Here is a 20,127-nt window from a genome sequence, read left to right as displayed (position 1 = left end):
TTAGACAAAGAGCTGATAACCGCATCTAATTCTTCCTTCGTAAATTCGGCTAGCAGCAGCTCTTTAAAATATTTTCCACAGTTGAAATTGGCAATTGCTGCAGAAATTCATCAATTATTTCTGGAGAGACCTGCTGGGATGTCTGATATATGTCTTTATAATGTCTAAGAAACACCTCGCCTATTAGCGGCGTAGTTTTTACGCAAGTTTTAGTTACTTTGTCCTGAATGTATTCAATTCTGTTTCGAACTTGTGCTTCCTAGCAATCTTCCCGTGTACTCGCAATCTTCATAACTTGTCTGAAGATATAGTCTGCTTGCCCTATCCCCTAAGTCATAATAAAATTCCCTCATTCTTATTTTTGCATTCAGTACTTCTTGCCTATTATTTAAAGTCCTATTTCTGAAGTATTCTTGATTTGCATGGGCTAGACTATTTTCTATTGCCATTCTTTCCTCCTTCTTAGCTTTTTATTTTGGTATCTCTTTTGAGGTAATTATGCCTCTCAGTGTAGCCTCAAAAGCAGCATCCCATATTATGTTAATTAGGGCAGAATCTTTGTTTATAGAGAAGAAGGAACCAATCTCCTTCCCTAAATCTGCGCACCATTGCTCATCTGCTAAGTTAAGTTTATTAAAATACCACCTTCTTGATACTTGTTAATTTTTCTTCCCTAAAAGAGTTTCCATTTTAATGAGGACATGATCTGAGAAGGCATTCGCTATATGCTCATATTTACTGACTTCCAGATTATGGGAAGTTAGAAAAAAATCAAGCCTTGATGATGAGTCATACTTTGCTCAATAGCAAGAGTACTCACGTTTAGCCGGATTGTTGAGACGCCAATCGTCTAAAATATCTAAATCTGTCTTACAACTCAGTAATGCAGTACATACTTGTGGTTTATTTTGCCTTCAATCTTTTTTGTAGAATCCACCACAGGGTTTTGCAAATAGTTAAAATCCCCTCCCCATATAATCTGACCAGGTATACCTGTCAGTGCTTGTTTTAACTGCAAAATAGGGAGCGGGTCATCTACAACTGGTGCATAGATTGTTGCAAGTATCACGCTTGTGTAGTTTATTTTCCCATGCAAGAATGTCCATCTGCCCCTCATATCTGAATGAGATGCTTCAACATGAAATTGGACATGCTTGCCTATATAGATGCTCACACCCTTATGAGCTGTCCTTGACACAGCCGAGCAATAAAAACCCGCCCAGTTTTTAAACATCTTACTAACATCTGCTAAAGCTCGGAAATGTGTCTCTTGTAAGAAAATTACATCTGGGTGGTGACTTTTTAACCAACTTTCTAAAGCACCAGTTGTATGCCTATTATTTAAGCCATTGACATTCAATGATAAAATTGAGAGTTTATTCCTATTCATAATGGAACCTGCTTTATCCATGCGCCCCAGGGAGTCTCATCTAAAATTTGATATGTGCTATATGTACAAAAATACTTTTCTAAATGAAATTTTTATGCAAATATGCAAAGTGCACAAGTAACCGCTCAATCGTTAGATCTCTTCTCCCGATAAAACCATAACGAGCTGAGTTATATGCTAAAATGCAGGCCATTGAATAGTGCAAATTACGCAGGTCTGCCATGCCTAATATAACAATTGTGCAAATCATACAATAAAGTGCAAATCACGCATCTAGGCCAGCATATTACAGTACAGTTTGTATCAATTGTGCAAAAAGCTATTAAAGTGCAAATCAGGTTGCTGTTAGGCCACTCAAAACAATATACTACAGTATGATTTATATCAATTATGGAAGGTAAACACTGAAGTGCAATAAAGTGCAATATCTAATATCCAATGTGCAATATGTGCAATATGTACAACATGTGCAATATAACAGCTATACAAGACAGTATCATTCCCTAGCAACATTATGTATCCTTTTCCTTAACTTATTCGAAAAATAAAAAAATAAAACATTTCCGTCTATGAACTCTCTTTTTCTGGCCCGTTCACCCCCATCAACCCTCCCCCCCATCCCACCCTCCCCATAAGAAGAGAAACCCTAACCCGTACCACTATCTTTTCCTCTTCCTCCCTCTTCCTATTGGAGGCCATCTTGTTGCATCCTGTTGCGTCCCCTGATTCACTTCACATCCACCCCTCAAGGGGAAAAAAAAGAACATTTTTATAACAGCTCAGTCTTATGGCCTACAACAACCACATAGTCCTTCTTTTCCCCTTTTTCTTCATGCAACTGTGAGAGCATCCAAAAGATTTTGAGCCTCAAGTATCAATGTGAAGATAACCAATTTTCCTTTGGCTATGACTTTCAATTTGGATTGCTGCAAAATCATCGCCTGTGCTCCTTTAGCTTTAAAAGAGTCAACCATTTTGACAAAATCCTTACGTGTATGGGCAGAGGCTGCTGACATGTCAGAAAAGATTTTAAAACTTTTAATGTCATTGGTATTGAATGATCTCCTTGATATTGCCACATTTAAGATTTGTTCTTTAATTCTATAGTCAGAAAAATGTGTAGGATGGTTCGAGGGTATTTAGGATCCACGGGTTTATGTGCAGGTACCCTATGGGCTCTTGTAATTGTGAGGTCTCCTTGTAATTCAGGTATTACCTTTTTCAACAGGGATTCAGTCCATTTCACCGTTTCTGCACCTTCCAATCCCTCCGCTTTCCCCACAAGGTGCAGATTGGATCTCCTGTTATAATTCTCTAAATCTTGTAGCTTCAATTCCATCTGGCTCTTGCTCTTATTCAACACCTGGAGATCTTTTTGCATAATAACGATGTTGTCTTCCAGGGCTGAGACACGAAACTCCGCCTCAGTAACCCTTCTTGGTAAACTACCTAGACTTTCCTCCATCTTTGTTAACCTATTATGCAGCTGTGATATTTCGAATTCTTGCGAAGCCTTCAGGTCTCGTATTTCCTGCAAAATAGTTGTAAGCATTTCTTGTATTAAAGTGTCTTGCTCTGCTCTTTTACCCAGGGTTACATTGACTCTTGAGGCAAGGAGTGTCTCCTTTTCTTTTTCTTTTTCCTTTTCTGACTCTAATTGTAATTCTAATTCAGGCATAGAATCCAACTCATCTAAGAGTATCTCTTTACCAACTTCCTATTGCGATGTCTTTTGCAGTGTTGGTTGAGTTTGAGGTTGGGGATTTTCAGCTATTTGAATCAGCGACTGACTAATCAATGGTGATTTCCCATGAATGGCTGTACTCACTTCTATAGATTGTAGCCCTGAGTGCAATCTCAGTATGGGCTGTGGGTTTATGACTTGCGCTGGAGAGGCATGCACATGGGCAGAGATGAGTAGTGTTTTCTGTCACTGCATATCCAGCATATCCTGTAGGTATATTTCACCTTCCGCCTTTTGCTCTTCCCGATTCGGCTGCGGCGTGCTAGTAGGTTTTCCCCGTATCGTGGGGGGCCTGCCGAAGAGAGGATATTGTTTTGAATTTGCCAAGCTATCGTTCTCTCTGCTCGGTGCATCCTCTACTCCACCCCTTTCTTTCCCACCCACAGCCAACATACTTATATCAGCTGAGAGATCAGATAGAGTCTCCTCTTCTTCATCCTCCTCTCCTCCTCCAAAGTTTTGTCAAAATCACTCTGTCCAGGTAATTTATTTTTCTCAGCCAATGCTAGCGCTTTAACTTTTAAATCCATTCTTTGCTGAGCATTCCTTCTTCCTCTCCTAGCACCTTTGTGTGCTAAAACTGGCGTTGATGGTGATTGACCGGATTTTTTAAAATCCTTTCCAGTCCCAACCTTAGATTGTTTATTCCACAATTTTGCCGCTGCCTTTAAGACTACCGATATCTTCTTTTATCTCCCTTAGTCTACAGCAAAGAGCAAAGATCACAGAGCGTAGAGTACTGCTGAGAGGATTCCCCTTGACAAAACTTAAAAGCCTCCGTATGTGTTTAAAGCATTTTATTTTCCCTCTCCTCATTGCAAAACCTTCTCACCACCTTGCCTCTCTCCTTATCTCCCTATGCTTCTCTCTGCTTCTTTCTCTTCCGCCCTTTCTCTGTTACCAACTGTTTCTTCTTTTCTCTTGCCCCCCCCCCCCCGGCTTTAGAGCTATCAAATTGTCAAAATTGTTGCTACTGCTGCCACGTAACGTTGTTATACTTAAAGATTCTTCTTCAATACTGCTTCAATAATGATAACTGAAGGGCTTACGAAGTAGATGAAGACAGGGACTGTGAGCAACAGACTGCATGTACATAACAGGGGCAATAGCAAACAATGGTGCAATAAAGGAGTCTTTTCCTTCCAATGCAAAGACAGCGGGATAGGAAACAATAGGCAAGTGCTCCTCTTCCCCTTCTTTCCTTGTTCCAGGTACTAATAGCTGAGAGTCTCTCTTTCTTCTATTGGACACTACTAGATACAATGTCCAGGTAACAGCTGGGGCACAAGTGGTTTGAGAGGTTTTAGAAGTTTTGTCTCCTTGAATCTTGGGAGTATATTGGCATATACTTGCGTATTTGGTGTACTGGCCTTGAGCTGAGTCTCTCTTACCCCCACCAGAACAGCCAGAACAGCCAGTCAAAAAGATTCACACAAGCTCACCAAACACCCCCGTCTCATTGGCACTCCGCACCTCAACGGCGCTTACCGCCTGCCGCTCGTTTCGTTCGCCTTATTCTTATCTCCAGACGTATACGAGCTCCGCTCTGCCAATACCGGTGCCGATACGGGCGCCGATGCCTCTCTTTTGTTTGCTCCTCACTCCGTCCTAGCTTGTCCCGTCCTCCGTTTCTTCTGTTTCTCGCCCCTTCCTCCCTGCTCACGCGCTCGCCTTACTGGGCTTAACACTGTCTGGGAGCTTTTTAGCAGTCGGAGCACAACAGCATTACCGCGTTACCGTGACCATTCCTCTCCAGAGCGTCTCCTCTCGTGGGCGGGACATCCATGAATCAGGTGACTCTGACAGGAACGTGTGTGGGTCACATCCGTCTCATCTCCGTCAGCGTTGTTGTAACTTAGGCTTTTAATACATATTTGAAAGAATCCAAGAATTAATTTTCCAGGAGTTTCCTAATCAACAATAACATAACTAAATTTAGTACTGCATTCCAATGCTTTCCTGTGAAACAGTCAACTTTGCTACAGAGGCAATAGCTTTTGAGGCTGTTTCACTCTAAGGCATGTGTAACATTACATTTCTACATGGCCTACTTTTAAATTCTATGCTTCCTGCATTGTAGGCAGTAAGGCCTATTCAAAGGTGACTTATCAATATTTAAAAAGAAGGTTTGAACCTGTCAAATAGTTAATTTTGACAGGTCAAATTGCAGGTTAAAACTGACACAGGAGCAGGACTACAAATGGTAGGTCTGTAGTCGTGTTTGCATTGTCAGTATAGTGAATGGCACAATGGGTGCTGCAGTTCACAAATGGCATTTACCTCACAGGCCCTGGGTATACTTTGTACGAAATATTAGGGACTTCTAGGTAATATATGGAAGTCAAGTAGAGGGACACCAATTTTATCATGGAGAATGAGCACAGCCACACAAAAGATGGTCATTTTCTAAATGGAAGATTTGTAAAACTCATGCACTGTTATGTCAATCAGATCCCTCTAGTTTCAGGGAAAGATAGGGCAATATTAAATGTTTCAAACCATCAAACTTGCACAGTCACTGAATACCGATTCCACAGGGTCTGCTACCTAACAGCTTTTAGGAGTTTTTACCCTGCACAGCTGGATCAATATTTAATGCACATTTAAATACTGAATGTCTGCTATTTACTAGTTGTGGTAAATACCACATCCTATAAATAGCACATGAACAAAGTCTCAAGAAATGCTCATTTACAGGCATTGCAAGTTTCTGTAGTGATTGAATGAATCCCTAGGGCATGCAAATAGCCGGAGTAACATACAGAAGAACCTCAGGACACCCCAAAGCACAACAACAAATTATACTCCTCTGGGAATGTGCTGGTATTTGTTTCTTGTAAACAATGTAACTTTATACTACAAAAACTGAATTCATTGTTATCCTCTGATATCACAAGCAGAATTCTGCTAAACTCTTCCATCATGGACCCCAGCAGTGTAAGGGAGTACAAGATATCTGAGCTTGAGGTTGTGGCCATGGAGGAAGTAAGAAACTATAACCATCCAATGTGCAATCTCATGCAGCAGATACCACCAAAAACAAAGAAGAAGATGCATCTGAAAGGGGATAACTGACAAAATCAATACCACATTAACGTAACCACTTTGTGTTGACATTAATAACAGGTGCCAAACCTGAAAATGCTAGGTAAGGTAGCTACCAAGCACAAGTACAAAGGTGCTGCAACCAATGGTATTCTCTTCCTCAAGCCACGAGAAGAATATATTATGACCACACTCAAGACGTCTAATGTGGAAGCATTAAAGAAGGTGTCAGGTTTGGAGGAATCCAAAGCAAGAGACATGGGAATTGTAAGGGAAGTACATGTAGTTGTAGATTCATCTTCATTGTGCGGAAATTTGTGACACATATTCACACTATTCCATGTAGGTGCCGCCATAAGAAACCCCTTATGGTATTGCTGATAGATAGTGGGATTCAACTTCAACTTCAACAATCATTGTAATCTTAATGATGAAGAGTTGATTTATCTGCCCAGTACGTTGAGGGCAATCGGTCAACGCAGTATGACTAATTCTGCTTCTCCACAAGTTTATGGCATTGTGTTGTGACCCATGTCACCTAAAACAGCAGCACAGTATACACGGGTCCACATCACACAATTTTACTTTTGCAGCGCACTGGTTCCTATCTATCTGAGGCCACCAGGTCTACATTAATGCAGCGAATTGACTACACTGTATCCAAAATACCATTGTAGCATTGCCCTCTCATTTTCTGCATATTGCCTATTACTTAGGAGACTATATTGCCGATGGTCAATTGAAATATTTTGGAGAAAAAGCATGCACCAATCCTACTGTCTATTGTGTGGTGCCTTTTGCATAGAATTCTAGCTCTGCTGGAAGGCTCCAAAGTATCCATAATAATTAAAATATGTTTTCCATGTTGGCCATATCAAGCCTATAAATCCTTTGGATCTCAGCATGACTCATGTTTACCATTTACAGCATTACTCAATCCTGGCTCTCATCCTTGTAGGAAACTGGGATTTATTTGCACTTTTTGCCCCCTTTTTGACTACTAGATGCTGGGTTTCAACTCTGGTGGTGCACAGAGGCTATCTAACCAGATGTCAGTGCCAGGGCTCTTTCCCCTACAGCAATTTAAAGATGAATTGTAACTGAATTGGCAAGAACTTTAGCACCCCCGTAAGTCCCTAGTAAATGGTACCCCTGGTACCAAGGGCATAGGTACTTAAGAGGGTCCCTCAGGGATGTAGCATGTCTTATGCCACCCTAAGGGAACCACAAACAAATGACATGCAGACTGTCATTGCTGGCTGTGTGAAATGGTGTAAATCATTCTGAAAACATGAATTGGCACACTCACCCTGTGCCATGCGAAAGTGCACTGCATGCACCATATGTATGTGAGTCACCCCTTCAGTTGGACTTAGAGCCCTAAGTCAGGGTGCATTATAGTATATGTAAGGACATATCTGCATGAGAAGATATGCTTCTGTGATGTCTAGTTCTATTATTAGTTATTGAAAGTGCTCAGGGAAGGCATCCTAAGATATATACGGGGACTGGAGCACGAGTTACCCAGCTACATGATGGCTTCACTGAAAATACTGGTGTTTGGTCTCAAACACCTTGTCCTAATAAATCTGCTCTATACTAGATTTATTATAACCTGCCCCAGAAGGCACCTTAGAGGTGCACCCTAAAACCTACTAGCCCTCTAGTGTGCTGGCTGACTAGTAATGTCCAGGCTGCCACCACAGACAGGTTTCTGACCCCCTGCAGGTGGGACCCAATGGTCTCTGAGGCCAGAAACAATACCTGTTCCCATGGAAGGTGTTCACACCTCCTCCAGCAGGATAGCTAGTGAGTTAGCATATCAAGGCCAGGAGCTTCAAAGCCCCTGCCACCTTTGACCTCGACTTCCCCAGACCTGGGAGATGCCACCTGTAGCCCTTAGGTACTTTTGGTACTAGAGCAGGTGGGAATATTGCTATGCATTGAGTGTTGCACCACCAGGCTAGCCACCCCCCTCAAGGTGGGCCCCCTGATGTGGTCAACGAAAGAATGGTTCCTACAACTTGCGTTTGCTGGGATTAGGAACTATGGGACAGGGTTATGCCCACTCCCCAAAGGAAGTGGTCATATAGGGGGTGTAGTGACCCCAAGGGTCTCTAGCTAAAAGCCTTATAGATCTGGCAGCACTTATCAAACCAGACAGCATCTCCCTTGAATTGGAAGAGCCACTTCCCTGCAGCCGACGGGCACCGGCCACATTAATCCGGTACCCTGCTCTGCAGATCACCGGGTCCACCATGCAGCACCCAATCAGGAAGAGGTAATCAATCTCCAGGAGGTTTGATTCATCTCCTTACCAAGTTTAGAGATTGCAGGACCCCCAGGAGTCACCCTACATGAATACCTGGGATTGCAGACCCCTTGCAGCATCCAAGGCTTGTTCAGTGTCCAGCCTGGACACCAACACCGTCACAACCACCCTACGGATGATCAGAGAGGTAATCATCAAGACCAGCTCTTGTGTCTTGTTTTGTCCCCATCTCCAGCTCGACCTAACAAGTGAGAGCCTCCAACACAAGCATCCCGTCGGACAAAACATCTCCGTACCCGAGCCCCACAGCTCAAGTCCAAGCCTACTGATGGTGCACCCTTGCCCCAGAGACTCTCAAGAACAGAGCCTTTTTATTTGACAGGTTTTCTCCATAGACTGCAGGTATAACATTCGAGTCTACCCTTGCAATCAGCACCTCTACACCCAAACACACCAGGGCAGGTAAACCAAAACTGCTGCTCCTCATTTTGGTACACTTAAAAAAGAGTCAGCTTCCTACAATCTTGCACTGCTGTACCATTTGAGGTCACTGATTGGTGGCCTGGTTTCCATCCTCATGCTACAAAGTTAATTGTAGCAAAATATGGATTTTGCATAGCTTCCTGTTCTTCCTAGCAGTGGTGCATGCATTGTGGCGTACCTCACTTGTGTCTCAGGGCTCATCACCTGCAAAGGAAAGAAGACTTTAATAAAGGTTTACAGGGTTTATACTAAGTATATAGTCAAAAAAGAACAAAGGGATGCACAGTTTTAGAGTGTATCTATTTACAATCTGTTAATTTATAACAGGTTCCTGAAAGTCCTATCACAGCAGCACTTCTAGAGCCTAGAAGGTTGCTGCTCACAAAGTTGTATGATTTAAAAAAAATAATATGACAGTGTCCTGGATTCATTACAATTTTGATGATCATGATATTCACACCTTTGCATTTCCTAACTAGGTCTCACCGATTTATAATATGTTCATGGAAACATTTTTGCCTGGATTTTCCATATGATTTTTTATAATAATGTTATTAGTATTTTCTGTGTTTAATGACAAACAGGCACATGATGGAGAAGGTAATACTTGAAAAGGCCTCTGCAATATAAAAGGCAAAATATTGCAGCAGCAAGTCTCACGGGGGTGGGCGTCTCATGCATTATTTTTATTTCAAATCTGTGCCCTGGGCAAGTTGTGTTCCCTGGTGCTACAAGGGGTCCCGCGTGGGCCACCCCGCATTCAATAATGATTTTCCCTGGAGAGGTGGCGGTCCCCAGGGCACAGAATCGCCATATTATTTTCTAAATTCTCCGGGGAGGTGGCAGTCCCAGGAGATTAATGCTCCAAGGAGAGGGACACGTGCACCACCCTCCTAACTTGTATACACTTGACCCAGGGACCTGGCCCACTCTGGGCCGATTTCAAATGAAGCGTGTGGGAGTTGGGAATCCAGCATGGCTCCAACCCCTGTGGGAACCCCCAATAGGCCTGCCCCCTTTTCTTTATTTTAATGTTTTTTCCAGTGACTCTGTTCAACCAAGTCACAAGATGGCTGCCAAAACTACCTGGTTTGAAGTGTTGGCAGCCAATTAGATCTCAGCACGAAATCTTGAGAGGGGTCATGAATCCTCTGCGTCCCTAGTTGTATATCTGAAAAACCTTCAAATAACTCCTCAAATACTGTACGTATTTACACCAAATTACAAAAGGCACTTCCCTGGACCAACATCTACCTTCCTGCCAAATTTGATGTAATTCCATCCAACAGATCAGGCGGTAGCCATTTCTAAAGGTCCTATAGAAATTAATATGGGGAAAATGCGCTTTTAAGCAACCCCTGGTTCCTGGCCCCCACTTGACAGATCCCGCTGAAACTTTTGAAATAGCAGCTGTAGTGAACGTCGTGTTAGTTTTAAAAAATGTGTGCAGATTCATCAAACAGCAGTAAAGTTATTGGCAAAGGAAAAAACTTTCTTCCTATGGAAACTATATCCTAACTATGGCTACCTAGGTAATGTGTGTGTATATATATATATATATATATTATCTACTGGTGGTCGCCAGTAGATAGTTATAGTTAGGACCGAGTTCCCAAAGGAAATCTGAAAATTCTATTTTGAATAACTTTGGCGCCGGTTGACTTATCTTCGTGAAATTTTCAAAACTAATGGGGCGCTCCACTCAGCTCCTACCCTGAAAGTCTCGGGGTGATTCATCAAGCGGGGGCTGAGAAAAAAGGGGGGTCCCAAAACACGTTTTCCCCATGCATTTTCCCATAGGACCTTTAGTCGAAGGTACAGCCCGAACGGCTGAACAGAATTACTTGAAATTTGGCAAAGAGGTAGTCCTCAGGTCAGGCATGTGCCTTTTGCATATATGGTGTAAATCCGTTCAGTAGTTCCTGAGAAAATCAAAAGTAAAATCACATATATCTGGGCGGAGCCTAACCACACATCTCATCGTGAGATCTGATTGGCTGTCAGCACTTCATCCAAGAAGTGTTGGCAGCCATCTTGGGACCAATATACATGATAGCACCTCATTAAAAAGCATTGCAGTTAATAGAAGGTTTTAAGACTTTAGTTACATTATAAATCATTTGTTGATGGTACCATACTCATTTTAGGAATTGTGGTGTGTTCTAAGGTGATTTTACCATGTGAAAAAGCCTTCTGCTGTGATATCATGTTTGAGAGAAAACTATTTTCTCATGCTTTTCCCACACAGGTTTGGAAGGTGATCTATAAGCTAAACTGAGAGCATATTTTCTGTAAATTCACATTATCTTTCTTAGTCATGTGAGAATGAAGTCTGACATTCTCAGTAAAACATGTACATCCAACAAGGGCAGAGACTGTCAGTTGATTCCTTTGTGTTCTACTGCAGCTTCCCAGAGTGTTCTAAAGAACAACTAGAGCGCTAACAGTCCTACTTATGACAAACGTATAGCACACCTGAAGCCATCTTGGTTGGCATAAAGTGGTAACTCTTAAAACATTTAATTTAAAAAGGAACAAAATGCGGGTGTTCATTTTGCCATAGAAAGTATGATTAGTGCTGCAGAAAGAAAAATTAGGGCACATTTTGAGTGACTTCTCAAATCCTCTTCTATTTCATAAAAAAATTCTGACATGCAGACTGAAACATGCACTTTCAATACCAGCAGCAGTCTTCCCTGGTGAGCAGTAGCTTTACTATAGTGATCTAATAAGCAACTAGCATGCTAACATTCTGAATTTATTGCAAATGTGTGACACATCTGAATCCCTTCTTGATGGAATCAAAGTAAAAAACTGAAAGTATTTCCTACTGAGGAGACTGCAGGAAATTAGGAAACTTCATAACAAATAAATCTCCCAAGATGGCCACCAGAGACAAAAGAGCCCAAATGTAGCCCAAATATCACCCAGATGTAGCCCAAGTATAGCCCAATGACAGAATGTCCCAGAGTGTTCTAACGAACAACTAGAGCGCTAACAGTCTTACTTATGACAAAAGCATGGCACACCTGAAGCCATCTTGATTGGAATAAAGTGGTAACACTTAAAACATTTAATTTACAAAGGAACAAAATGAGGGGGTTCATTTTGCCATAGAAATTATGATTAGTTCTACAGAAAGAAAAATTAGGGCACATTTTGACTTCTCAAATCCTCTTCTTTTTCAAAAATAAATTCTGACATGCAGACTGAAACATGCACTTTGAATACCAGCAGCAGACTTCCCTGGTGAGCAGTAGTTTTACTACAGTGATCTAATGAGCAACTAGAGTGCTAACATTCAGAACTTATGGCAAATGTGTGACACTTCTGAATGCCTTCTTGATTGAACCAAAATAAAAAACTGAAAGTATTCCCACTGAGGAGACTGCAGTAAATGAGGAAATTAGGAAACTTCATAACAAATAAATCTCCCAAGATGGCCAGCAGAGACAAAAGAGCCCAAATGTAGCCCAAATATCACCCAGATGTAGCCCAAGTATAGCCCAATGACAGAATGTCCCAGAGTGTTCTTAAGAACAACTAGAGTGCTTACTGTCTTACTTATGACAAAAGTATGGCACACCTGAAGCCATCTTGATTGGAAAAAACTGGTAACACTGAAAACATTTAATTTAAAAAGGAACACAATGAGGGGGTTCATTTTGCCATAGAAATTATGATTAGTGCTGAAGAAAGAAAAATTAGGGCTCATTTTGAGTGACTTCTCAAATCCTCTTCTATTTCTTTAAAAACTTCTGATATGCAGACTGAAACATGCACTTTTAATACCGGCAGCAGACTTCCGTGGTGAGCAGTAGCTTTACTACAGTGATCTAATGAGCAACTAGAGTGCTAACATTCAGAATTTATGGCAAATGTGTGACATATCTGAATACCTTCTTGATGGAATCAAAGTAAAAAACTGAAAGCATTTCCTACTGAGGAGACTGCAGTAAATGAGGAAATTAGGAAACTTCATAACAAGTAAATCTCCCAAGATGGCCACCAGAGACAAAAGAGCCCAAATGCAGCACAAATATCACCCAGATGTAGCCCACATGTAGCCCAAGGACAGAAGTGTGCAAAACACTTATTTTTTGAGTATTTGCAGTTTTATATAGTGCAGACTTGTCAGGTATTGGAGTGCTTTAAATGAGTATTGGTTACATCACACAAAACCGAATTCATTTTGGTTGTAGACATGGGGAGATTAAGTGATTTGACCAGAATCACAGAATGTTGAGCTGAAGCAGAAACTCCAACCTGGTTCCCCAGTTGCAAAGTCTGCAGCTCTGGAAGTAACACCACATCCTCTCCCCAAGGTGCAACATTTAAGCAAGTGGTCAACTGGATAAAAAAACATAAAGAATACAAATAATGTAAAAGTTCTTTGTCGCTATTTGAAAACTCAAAAAATATGTCCTCATTTTAGTTTTTTAGAGCACTAACCATAATTTTGATGCAAATAAGACCCTCTCATATATGTAATTTCTAAAGGAAATACTCTAGGTATTACAGTTTTGATTACATCAAGATGACGTCAGGCGTTCCACACTTTTGTAATAAATATAGAATGTTAACAATCTAGTTGCTCATTTGGATACTGTTGAGAGGCAGAGGCCAGGGGCACGGACTCTGAAAATTGAAGGCAGGTAGGAGAGTGCAAATGCAACAATTTGGCCACACTGGGCAGGCAGGAAGGGCAGTGGCAGTACAACAGACTATGGAGGGCAGTGGAAAGGGGGGCAGGGGCAACAAACCAACAATACGGGACTGGCAAGAGAGGCTGTTGCAATATAATACACTATTGTGGGCAGAAGGAAGAGGCAGTGGTAGTACAACCATACATGCCAACAGACCCGTTTCAGCCAGGAAACGTCCAAAGTTTTTAAGCTCAAATGGGCTTTATTTTATCTCTCTCCTGTCTACAATCTCCTCTTTTTCAATGTAACTCAAAGGGGAAATTCAATACCCCAGTTTTTTTTCAAAATCTCCCTCTTACCAAGTTCAAAATGTTCGCAAGTATGGTACATTGGATCATGGTAGGCAGGAGGAAATGGGGTAGGGACATGGACTCGGATAACAGAGGACAGGAGGGACATGGAGAGGTGCACCAAACTGACCCTACAGGTCAGGCATCAGGGTTTGCAGCAGCACAATACACCACACAGCGCATGCGGGACAGGAGTGTAGCACAACAATCCATAGAAAGCAATAGGGAGGGGACAGGACCATGCACATGGACAACAGAGAACAGAGGGGAAAGAGGCAATGGTAGCTAGCTGACCATAATGGGCAGACAGTAGAGAAAGCTGCAGAATGACAGACCATAAAGGGCAGGAGGGACGGATCAGGGGCATTACAATGGAACAGACAAGCCAGGAGGGAGGGAATAGGGGTCTGCACATGGAAACAGAGGGCTGGGGGCAAGGGGGCAAGGCAGGAGCAGCAAGATGACCATGGAGGTCAGGCAGGATGTGCACTAGAAACAAGATACACCATGGAGAGCAACAGTGAGACTATGATGGCATACACACAGACCATGGAGGGAAGGCCGGAGGGGGTCAGGGGCAGCTAGCTGACCACACAGGGAAGGTGGGAGGGGCCATGGCAGCACAGAAGATCATGCATGGCAAGCTGGAGGGTAAGTGGCAGCACAATGGCTATGATGGGCAAGAAGGAGGGTGCAGGGGCATGCACAAAGGATCATGGAGGATAGAAGGGAGGGTCAGGACCTGGGCACAGACAAGAGAGTTCAGGGGAAGGGGCCTCACAACAGACCGCGCGGGCAGGCAGGAGGAGCAGTTGCAGCACAACAGACCAGGGAAGGAAGAAGGGTGTGGCAGTAAAATGGACCATGGAGGACAGGAGGAAGGGGATAGGGGCATGGCATGTGGACAGGCAGGGTGGAGGTAGCAGGGACCGGTTACAGTCATCTGACAATTCTAGGCAGGTGGGAGGGGAGTGGCAGCTCAACAGAACACTCAGAGTAGATAGGAGTGGCAGGTCCATGGAACATGGTGGGCAAAAGGGATGGAGCAGGGGCGTGCACAAAGACATCGGAGGGCAGGGGGAAGGAGAATAGGGGCAGCAAGCTAAGCACAGAGGCTAATCAGGAGGTCAATGATGGGCCATAGAATTGGGCAATGGAGGGCAGGAGGAGTGGACTGGTACATCATGCTAAATGGAGGGCAGTGGCAGTGCTCCAGCGCGGAGTGCAAAATCCCTCCCTACCGTTGCGGACCAAAAGATCTCACACACGCACACTATCCATACATTCGCTGGTGGGGCCCATAACACCAACACACACTCACCATCAGTCCGTACGAGAGGCGATTATCCTTCCAAGTGCTGGATAATGAGGGAGGAAGATACCACTTTACCCTAATGAGCAACAGACCTACAAACCCTTCTTATACTCATTAGGCCCTAGATTCTACATTTGGTATTCCCCTCATGACCGGGATGGATCTGTTAGTTGTAGATTTAATTGAATTTCTAATACTCTAATTAACCTTTTCATTAACACATTTCAATGAATAAACAACCCAACTCATTTCTGTAGCTGTTCAAATCCATATTTTATATTAATATTGCAGATTAAATCATTCATTTGATCAAGTTGCCATTCATATTTACCTATTCTTGCTAAAGTCGTCCTCTATGTCAAATCTGGCAATCTCGCAAATCTTTCCCCATCAATTTAGCAGGTTAAGTTCATCAGGATTTTGGGCATTAATTCAGTCCATCAAAGATTCAGGCTAACAGCTGTCCTGCAGTGTCACCGTCCTCTTCGTCAGCATATCATCAGGAAATCGAAGGAGCGACCCTCCAACGTCTCTATTCTATGGGTTTTATAATAATTTCAATAGCAAAATGTAACAATATTGAGTTTTAAACTGTTCTGATTGGTTGATCAGGGGTCAACCTCTCCGTTCCCATAAGGTTTAGTCCCTGTTGTCAGCATACTTGCTGGTTCCGGTTCTTTAATAAAGCCTTTTGTCTGTAGCGCTGGCACCTTTCCCAGTGGCCTTGATAAGTACAGCTTGCCTGGGGTCAAGACAGGGCCATTGTTGCTCATCTTTTAGCGCAGGCGCACTTCACCCAAGCCTGGTTCAGCGTCGGCAGTTGGGTTAGGCACCAAAAGCAGCCATCATTTGATAGGCCAGAATAGTCAAGATAAGCAAAGAAACACAAACACGTAATTAATACATAGAAATGACTAATTAAATGTTATTCCCTCGCTAATACCCATATGTGTGTGTATTTATCTAGCCAAAAGCAACACTCAATGCGGTTTATACTTACTAAATGAAGCACGAATCACAATTTCATCATCAAAGCGACATATATCATGCAATGTTCTAATTATCTACCATTAATATGCGTACGAAATTTAGTTCACGTCATTAATTAGGCCATGCAGATGCAAATCCCACGTGTATTTCGGTAATGAAAAAGGTTGATTAGTTATTTCCACATCACTCCAAACCATTAGTACGATTATGATTAATTAATTAATCTAATTAATAAAACGACATGCAAAATGGGATGGGTATACAACATTTTTGCATAACCCGCTCCAGCAGCAGCACATCAGACCATGCATGGCAGGAGGGAGGAGGCTAGTCCATGGATTCAGACAACAGAGGATAGGGAGGAGGTGGATGGGCAGCAAGCTAACTGTTCAGAGAAGGTGGGTATTAGGAACTTTATTGTTTTTAAAATGTGGGTCTGTGCAAACTACTTAAAATATGAACAAGTATGCAGCATAATCTCACTTTTATTCAGGAACAAGAGGACGTTTGTGACTGTGACTCCGGGCTCACTTGGCAGAAACACCCCCTAACCCTCCACCCCCATCGCAAAATGTAATGCCTGTGAAAAGGGTAGGAGGACACAGTGTTATATAGAACATAGTCCTGAGAGCACGATTGAAAATGAAAACTAGATATAGTATATGGTATAAACTATGCACCAAAAAGTGTGATATAAGATGAACCGGGGCGTGAAATATAATATGCAATACATTGTGCGAAATGACAGATTCATTGGAGAGCGCGAGATAGCACAGGCACTAGCGCGTGCTATGCGATATGCGCCTTGGAGTGTAATATGCACAGGGCAGTGTTGTGTAACCTAACTAGTCTCTAAAGTTGTAATATAAAATATGTGCTGGGGAGTGTAATGTTGCATATGCACTGTGACAAAGATATGGGTCCCCATTCACAGAACTAACTTAAGACAAAATCCTAAACTTACTACCATTTTGGTATTCACAGAAGGCCCTTACTCATTTTGGTATTCACAGAAGGCACTTACTCATTTCGGTATTCACAGAAGTTAGGAGTCCTAACTTTAGAACTCCTAAATGCCTTCTGTGAATAGAGAAAGTCTTAAAATTAGGATTTCTCTCAGTTTAGTAGTAGTATAATTAGGACTCCTAGCTTTAGGACTCCTAAATGCCTTCTGTGAATACCGAAAGTCATAAAATTAGGATTTTTATCAATTTAGTAGTAGTAAAGTTAGGACTCTTAACTTTAGGACTCCTAAATGCCTTCTGTGAATACCGAAAGCCTTAAAATTAGGATTTTTCTCAGTTTAGTAGCAGTATAGTTAGGACTCCTAACTTTAGGACTCCTAAATGCCTTCTGTGAATATCAAAAGTCTTAAAATTAGGATTTTTCTCAATTTAGTAGTAGTAAAGTTAGGACTCCTAACTTTGGGACTCCTAAATGCCTTCTGTGTACCGAAAGCCTTAAAATTAGGATTTTTCTCAGTTTAGTAGTAGTAAAGTTAGGAGTCCTAACTTTAGGACTCCTAAACTGAGAAAAATCCTAATTTTAAGAATTTCGGTATTCACAGAAGGCATTTAGGAGTCCTAAAGTTAGGACTCCTAACTTCTGTGAATACCGAAGTGAGTAAGTGTCTTCTTTGAATACCAAAATGAGTAAGTGCCTTCTGTGAATACGAAAATGGTAGTAAGTTTAGGATTTTGCCTTAAGTTAGTTCTGTGAATCGGGCCCATGGATCCCAGATTGTAATATGTATGGCATAGCACTGTGCGTTATAACATAGGTAGGCTGTCCGGAATTCGGTTTAAACCGAATCTGACCGACAGTACCCTACCGGACGAAAATCAGCGGACTCGGTTTAAACCGAGTGTCACTGATTTTCGTTGCTGTTGCACCACTTGGCCACTTGATGGAGCCAAAGTTCTGTAAAGTACTCTCTTTGCTTACTTTAAAGGCCAAGTGAATAATCTCCGTAAGAGTGCTTGGAAGATCTGCGTCAATATGCAGGGCCACCTCCTCAAGTTCTTTCGTTTTAGTTAATGGCTTGGAATTTTCTTCAGACCAGGGCGGCTAAAACTCAGCCAGAAGCGATTCAGTACCTGTCAAATGCTTTTGCAATTTTTCCAAATAGTCCTTGTTGCTTACTTCAACGTGAATATTTTTGACAGGAAGCTCATGTCTTGTGGAATCCAGGGCTGTGGCAAATGTTTTATACACACTTTTAAACTGCTCGTCCTTGGAAGTGGATGGCATAAGTACTGCAGTCTGGCTTGCAAGCACCTCTGCTAGCTGCTGCTCCTTCTTCAACAGTGAAAGCTGACGCTTCTGCTCGTGCACTTTCTTCTGTAGCTTCTCTCTCTCTTCACACACTAGCAACAGATTCTTCTCAGCCTTTTCCTCCAGTCGATGCATATCTTTCTGAATCTCTAGGCGCAGTAAGGTTAGCAGCTGTGTCTGTGCCTCATTCATTGCCAGAACTTCCTCAGGGACGGCAGGGACTGGAATATACATGCCAACATTTCAGAAAAGCAAAGTGGGAGATTTAAAAAAAAATCGGGAGAAGGGGGCCTTCAATCGGGTTTCTGTCATGTATGGACTTTGGAAGTGTGCTGCTGCAGGATCGGACATTTGAAAGCAAATTCACGTGTTTTCTTATCACCTTTCAGAAGCATGGAGCGCAATGGCAGGCAGAGAAAGAGGGGGATGCAAGAGTTTGCACTGGCCTGGCAGGTTGAGGTCAGTGCATACATGCACCCCCACTCCCCCGTCAGCCCAGACTGAAACAGCTTCGGGCACACACACAGCCGCCGCCCCCCCCCCACCCCCCTCCCAGTACTTCACAGACCATTCGCTTGTTAATGAGGCTTTGTTGGTGTTTCACCTCTTCTAGACCTCCTGCATTGCAATTCTGACTATTGCTGGAAGAATTAACACGTTACACAATACCAAGCCCTGTCTGCTGAAACCCCGAGGAATCGGGTTTTTGCTTGCAGGAATCGGGAGGCGGGAGACTAGCCATGAAATCGGTAGTCTCATGCCTGAATCGGGAGTGTTGGCATGTCTGACTGGAGGCAGCTCCTTTTTGGGAGGTTTAGCATCAGCTTTGAAGAGGGCTTTTGGAGTCTTTATCTGAAATGCTTTATCATTAATAACAGAAAGATCAAGATCAGGCCGAGCGATTTTATGGCCTTCCAGCAAAGTGGACTGTAGGTCACCTTTCCCAAAGATGGTGGTATCCAGTGTGCCAGGTGGAAGTCCACTCGGGGCCTTGAACCTCTGAGGCGCCATGGACCTTCTTGTGGGTGTACCACTGCCGGTCCTCTCTGGGGGCTTCACACCTGAACAGATGGTTGTATTTTGCAGGTTAACCTTTGCAACTTTTTTCTTTTCATACAGCTGCATATAACGAGACTGCACCATCTTTCCACCTTTAGGCTTTTTCACCGTGATTTCATTACTACTCCCAGAGCTATTGGTGGATACATCCTCTGAGGGGGCATTCCCTAAATCCGGCATTTCCCGGTCCTACGGTTGGAATAGGGGCATGTTTTGTCTCGTTACGGTGCGCAACACCCATTGAACTTACAGGGCTTCAGCCCCCCCCGTCGTGTGTGGCAGCCCGGGAAGAGACTGGTTCATGGCGCACATACAGCCGCACCCGGGCACTTCACAGGTCTTTAAAAGACCATTTGCATGTTAATGAGGCCTCGCTGTTGTTTCACCCCTTCTAAGAGCCCCTGCAGCTCCACTCTGCCTATGGCTTAAAAGATTCAGCTCCCCCCCGAACTTTTTTCTTACCCCCCCCCTCCCGAAATTTGGCTCTAGTTGCGCCTCTGCTGTGCCCTCATGATTTACGATTAGTATTTACGGGCATAAAACACAACTTGCTACCATA

General features: G+C 42.9%; 1 pseudogene; it reads right to left on the bottom strand.

The window, feature by feature from the left end:
• LOC146805762 (HAUS augmin-like complex subunit 8) overlaps positions 1-19,748 on the bottom strand; it is a 118,778-nt pseudogene extending 99,030 nt beyond the window's left edge.
• Between the last annotated feature and the right edge of the window lie 379 nt (positions 19,749-20,127).

The sequence above is a fragment of the Triturus cristatus genome, chromosome 8, assembly GCF_964204655.1.
Source record: "Triturus cristatus chromosome 8, aTriCri1.1, whole genome shotgun sequence".
Taxonomy (NCBI): Eukaryota; Metazoa; Chordata; class Amphibia; order Caudata; family Salamandridae; genus Triturus; species Triturus cristatus.
This window is presented reverse-complemented; position numbering and strand designations above follow the sequence as displayed.